Genomic DNA, 6,663 nt, shown 5'->3' on the forward strand with positions numbered 1-6,663 from the left:
TGATAGTAGTCACGTCAGTCAGTAAGCAGCTCACCGCGGCCTCTGCTTTCATGTACCGCCGCCCACGCTCGGAGTCCCGACTCCCGCAAGAAGGCACCGCGCCACTTAAAGTAAAAAATATTTTTTTTTATGTGTTCTCGGGCCCCGGGCCCCCTGATAGGCCCGGGCCCAGGTAAAATGTACCCTCTCCCCCCCCCTCTCGGCGGCCATGTGTATCAGTCCAGGGGTGCCCGCATGTGTGCCATATAATTCCATGGGTGCCCCCATGTGTCCTGTATCAGTCCAGGGGTGCCTGCATGTGTGCCATATAATTCCATGGGTGCCCCCATGTGTCCTGTATCAGTCCTGGGGTGCCCGCATATGTGCCTTATAATTCCAGGGGTGCACCATGTGTCCAATATCAGACCAGGGAAGCTGCCCTTTTTTTAATGAAAATAAAAATATTTTTTTTTTTTTACTGCAAGGGCTGTTAAATGCACTGTAGTCCAGGGGTAAGCCAAGAGTGCTGTATAATTCATGGGGTGTTGCTAAGTAAGGTGTGCTGCTCTTTTTTATAATTAAAAGAATACAAATTTTTATTTTTACTGCAGGAATTTGTCTGCCGTATAATTCCATGCCTGTCGCCATGTGTGCCGTATCAGTCCAGGGGTGCCGCCATCTGTGCCGTATAATTCCATGTGTGCTGTATCAGGTCAGGGGTGCCACCATCTGTGCCGTATAATTCCCAGGGTAAGCCAAGTCTGCCGTATAATTCACGGGGTGCTGCCAAGTGTGCCGTATCAGTCCAGGGGTGATGCTAAGTGTGCCATATCAGTCCAGGGGCGAGCCAAGTCTGCCAAATAATTCCTGGGGTGAGCCAAGCCTGCCGTATAATTCATGGGGTGCTGCCAAGTGTGCTGTATTAGTCCAGGGGTGATGCTAAGCGTGCCATATCAGTCCAGGGGTGATGCTAAATGTGCCATATCAGTCCAGGGGTGATGCTAAATGTGCCGGTTCAGTCCAGGGGTGATGCTACCTGTGCCATATCAGTCCAGGGGTGATGCTAGGTGTGCCGTATCAGACTAGGGAGGATGCTAAGTGTGTCATATCAGTCCAGGGGTGATGCTAAATGTGCCGTATCAGTCCAGGGGTGATGCTACCTGTGCCATATCAGTCCAGGGGTAATTCTAGGTGTGCAGTATCAGCCTAGAGGGGATGCTAAGTGTGCCATATCAGTCTAGTGTTTGTGCCGCACACTTGTGTGGCTTATCATAGTTATCCAGCTACCTCGGTGCAACCTTTTGCCCTAAAAACAATATTGTAAGGTGTGAGCTGTTCAGAATAGACTGGAAATGAGTGGAAATGAATGTTATTGAGGTTAATATAGCGTAGGAGAAAAAAATAAAAAACAAAATTCTGCGATTTTAGCAGTTTTTATGCTTTTTTAACAAAAAATCAGAACCCAAGACCCCAAAAATCCAAACACAAAACACTTAGGAGGTGTTTTGCCAAAACCCATTAGAACCTAAAACCTCAAGGTAATCAGAACCCAAAACCCGAAAAGTGTCCGGTGCACATTCCTAGAATATACCTATCCGTACAGAACTTCGGAAATATAACCACATATAAAAATATGCTATAGAGAATTGTAATGAAGTTAAATGCAAATTATATATTAAAGAATACTTGAAATAGTGCTTTAAGTCCAAACTTGCTGGTGAATCCTGTCAAAAAGGCCTTGTTAATCAAACAAGGTATAATGAAGATGTCCAATCCTGGTGAAAAAGTGGTGAAATCCCAAAACATGGAACAGTAATGGGGATGTTTCCCTCCTGTATGTGTCAGCAAGCTCTATATCCCTGCCATAGGTGTTTCTTTTTTATTTTTATTTCTAGAGCAGTGTCTGGATGCACTATTGGGAACAGAATCCCTGTTTGCTGTGTCCCGTGCCGCACCCAGCAAGTCTATGGTGACATGGGAGAAAACTGCACCCGCTTCTCACAGCTCCACACAGACTATAAGCTCTCTTGGCAGGCTCCCTCATGTGTCCCATGCAGCAGTCTCTCAGTAATCCCCACCGGTAGTAGGCAAAGACTCAGCCTTAGCAGCGCTTCAAGTGCCGTCACACTGCAGAGCTCCGGCAGTTCCTGCCTTCGCTGAATTACCACTCTGTTCCACTGTTTGGGCTGGCATTGTCCTCCCTCCAGGTACCTCACTGTTGCTGGTGGATACAGGGCTCCGGCTTCTTCACCTACAGACCTCCAAACCCCACTGGCTGTCTCAGGAAGGGGGGGGGGGTGTATGGGGGATGAGAGGCTTCAAAGGGAGGGGGAGAGAGCGGGCATGAGGTGGGTCACCAGACGGGCTCTCCTACAACTGCACATAAAGTCTCCCACTCCCCAAAAAGCCCTCCTGCAGCTGGCGTGGGAGGGTTACACAGCAGTCAGGCTATACTCATGCCACAGCCATGAATCCATCTCTCCTCATTTATCCCCCAGTTCAGGTGTATGGGGGGGGGGGGGCTGCAGGAGATTGTCTCCTAGGTTGTAGTAGAAGGCTTTAATGATACAGTGGAGGGCCAGTTATCTGGTGACTTGCGTGTGTCACCGAGTTTTGCGCCCAAGCATGGACGGTCATGCAAGCCTCCGAAATTAAAGGCCAGTCTCCGGTGATAAATTTCTTGGCAGCTTTAAAAAGGTCATGAAACTGTTCAGCATAGCTCCAGCTCCCTGATGTGTCAGTTTGTGCCCAGAATGTATTAAATATAAGGGCATTGCTGATGGATTTGTGCTCTCTCTGGCAAGAGACTCTGTAAAATGTAGCCACTCTAGGCGCCCCACCCACCGGAACTCCCCTTGTATTTTATGAACCAGCACCAGGCCCAACCAGCCAGCGGGGTAATGCCACAGCCGAGTTGAGAGTTTTTAGACCAGTCCCCCTAGCCAAAGCATTAACCCCCTAACTAGTCAGTCTGGGCAGGGATCCTGGGGAAGCGGGCCCCCCAATGAAGGGGCCCCACTCTAAAATTTTCCTGCCCAGACTGAAGACTGGGGCTTTCCCTGTGCCCCTGAGTGATGGGCACCGGGCTGATGCTGGTGTAAAAATAGAACAAAACCATTGTATATTGTTGTGGAACTACAAGTCCCAGTAAGCCTGCACTGCATGCAAGGACTTGGAGAACCTCAAGTCTCAGCATGCGGGGCATTAAAGGGACCACTGGGACTTGTAGTCCCACAACAGTACAAATAGTTAAATAAAAACTCACACACACACTAGAAAAGTAACATTTTATTGCACCCAGAGCCCAGTCATACAGATACTTAACTACCTGGACATGTAAGTAGGTATCCTGCACTGGCGTAACTATAGCACCGCAGCCCCTGCCACCACGGGGGGTGCTGTGCATATGGGGGCTCCGGGGGCTGCGGTGCTATAGTTACACCTATAGTTACACCTCCCCCAATCCCCCGCAGGCTTACCTATTTCGCACACAGTTCTCTGAAACTGTCTGCTGTATGGGGGCAGCCATTTTGTGGTGGTCCTCAGCAGAAGAACGGAGCCGCCGGGACCAGGGCAAAAGGTAAGGCTGCGGGGAATTAGGGGGGTTTCAATGGGCTACGGGGGGCGCCCCCACCTAACGGCAGGGGGGCATCCAAAACGTAGTAACGCCGCTGGTATCCTCCATCCGTTGGTCCTGAAAAAAAAAATCCAATTTGAATACTTGTGGATGGCAACCATACCCACGGGTATCCTCTGGCATAGAACCTTTTTCGATCCAAGTAGGCATCCAGGGTACTTGGTTAAATAAATAAAACACTGCACGCGAAGCCCTGCATGGACTGATAAGAAGCCAAAGGATCTGTAGCGCTGTTGGCCACCTAGCGGCCAATCAGGAATGAATAGGTCGCTATGCGGCAAATAGTGCTATTCGGTGGGAGGCAACACAGGATGTAAACCAACATACTTTGGCTTCTCCTCAGTCCATGCAGGGCTTCACATTCGGCAGGTTTTTTTTTTATCCAAGTCTCTGAGATGCCTACTTGGATCGAAGAGGATGTGGTCTGCGCCGGAGGACCTGGTGAGAATGGATTCCTTTCACAGGGAACCAAATTGGATATCTTCAGGACCAGTGGACAGAGGAGACCTACCTACATGTCAAGTATGTATGGGCTCAGTATGTAATAAAGTTATACTTTACTGGTGTGTGTTTTTATATAACTATGTGTACTGTTGTGGGACTACAAGTCCCAGCAGGCCCTTTAATGCCCCACATGCTGGGACTTGTGGTTCTCCAAATCCCTGCATGTGGGGCAGGGTTGCTGGGACTTGTAGTTCCACAACAATACAAAATAGTTTTGTTCTATTTTTACACCAACATCAGCCCGGTGCCTACATTCCAGGGGCACCGGGGACAGTCCCAGGCTTCAGTCTGGGCAGAAAAATTCTGTAGGGGGACCCCTTCATTGAGGGAATTCCCACTTCCCTAGGATACCTGCCCACAGACTGACCGGTCAGGGGTTTAAGGCTTTGGCCAGGGGGACTTGTCTAAAAAGTCTCCCCCTAGCTGTGGCATTACCCTGCTGGCTGGTTGCCCTGTTGCTGGGTCACAAAATATGGGGGACCCCTACTCGTACTGTCACCCATATTTTGAGAACCAAGACCAGTCCTTGGGCCTGGTGCTGGTTTTAAAAAAATACAGGGGACCCCTATATATATATCTTGTTCCTTCAATTTTTTAAAACCAGGACTGTGTATTTTTTTTTACACTGAATCCTGCACGGATCTGACTGATCCATGCAGGCTTCTGCCAAATGCGCCTGGAAAATGAAGTGTATATAAAAGGAAACCACAGGTGTTGTTAATTGGCAGACAGTGATTCACAATAGACAGAGAAGTAAGGGATGCCCCTGCACATACCTACACCGCTTAATGTTAGTAAGGCAAAAAATAGGTATCAATAACACGTTGTATATAAATAATCAGTTTATTAGAATAAGAATACAGTAATGAACCATTTAAAAAAAAAGGGGGGGGGAGTATGTGAACTAATACCAGTATACATTAACAAGACATACTGACATAAAACATATATATAGCTGGAACCCGATGTGGGTCTGAGCAATCTAAATGGAAATTTGCTAAAACTTTGGTAGGGCAAAAGAAAGATGGAAATGTTAAAGGTAGTCCTGCAAATGGGATCCAAAGGTCCACAGCGAGGAAAGAAGGGGTTATTGTGTGTCAGTGCACCCACTTCCCAGGTATCAATTTCGTTATGCTCACAGTCTAAGCTCCTACTGAAATACTTGTGTAGACAGCCTGAAGATCGATTTCTCAGTGCTTCAACGCGTTTCTCCTGTAGCACATCAGGAAAGATGCAGAGTGGTAAGTGGTGTCCGGGGACCCCTTTAATTCATGTATCCTGATATACTGATATCCCTGCACAAATTATCCAGTCTTTGGTTTTGTTGTTTCCAATTGCGGTAGTCCGTCCTATAGTCTTCCATATCACAGTGGATTTTTTTCTTTTTTTGTTCAATACAGATGACTCCGGCCTTACAGTTGCTGGCGAATCGCCAGCAGCATGCTGCTGGCGATCTGCCAGCAACACGGCGCTCCAACTGACTGAGATGCGCGTGCGTACCCCACGCACGCACGTCTCAGTATCCGGGCAGCAGGGCGGCGAGGCGGAAGCATTACTGTCTGCCTCCCGCTCGAGGGGGCACGGGGGGACCCGAGGGCACTGCGGGGGGTGCGGTTGCCCGGTGTGGGCACCGGGCGACCGAGGGCGTCACCTTCCGGCATACAGATGGCGCGGGGCAGGGGATGGCGGCTGGCGTCGCCATCGCCATCCCCTGCAAAGATGAATCCCGCTACATCTGTAGTTTCCTCCTCTATGTGTCTCAGTTTATTTTTGGTAAGTGAATCAAATTTTTTGAAATCCTTATGTTGTTTAAGAGGTTCTATTCTCTTATTGATTTCTTCTATCTCCTTGGTGATCTGCTTAATCGATTGTTCTCTATCTTCAATTATGAGTTTCATAAGATTATTAGAGCATGTGTCAAGAATCTTATTCCATCGGATGAGAAAATCTTCATTTGAATATAGAAAGGTAGGTTTCTTAATGATCCTTAGACCCCTTGTAATCATATTCTGTTCCAGATATCGGCTTAGGGTCGTGTTTTCCCACCATTGAATTTGTTTTATTTCGACTGTTTCTAATTTCTCCAATTTGACATATAATGTACAGAAATGATCTTCTCCTCTGGTCGTCTCTATTTCCATACTCCTCTAGGGATTTACAGTATAACACTCTTCCCTGATAAGTGCCATATTAGACACTCCAAGTATATATTCTTTTGAACAATGTTGGATGTGATAAGGAAAAATAAAGAGAAAACAAACAAAGTGTTTGGTATCCACCAATAATAAGAAAAGGATATTATTGCCTACTAATAATAATTCCGTTGCTGTCTTAAAATGTAGTTTATATGGTACGTTTCGAAAGGAAAAAAGGGGGGATAAGACTGCGCTGAACTAGTGGACTTGATAAAGTTGCTGCGGGAGACCCTGGGGTGTACTACAATAACATCCTAGTGATAGGGATCTAGACCGAGAAGGTAGGGATGCCCCTACGCATACCTTCAGCGCTTAATGTTAGTAAGGCAAAAAAATAGGAAAACTCAG

This window comes from Crinia signifera, chromosome 7 (genome assembly GCF_055691185.1).
Source record: "Crinia signifera chromosome 7, ASM5569118v1, whole genome shotgun sequence".
In the NCBI taxonomy this organism is placed as follows: domain Eukaryota; kingdom Metazoa; phylum Chordata; class Amphibia; order Anura; family Myobatrachidae; genus Crinia; species Crinia signifera.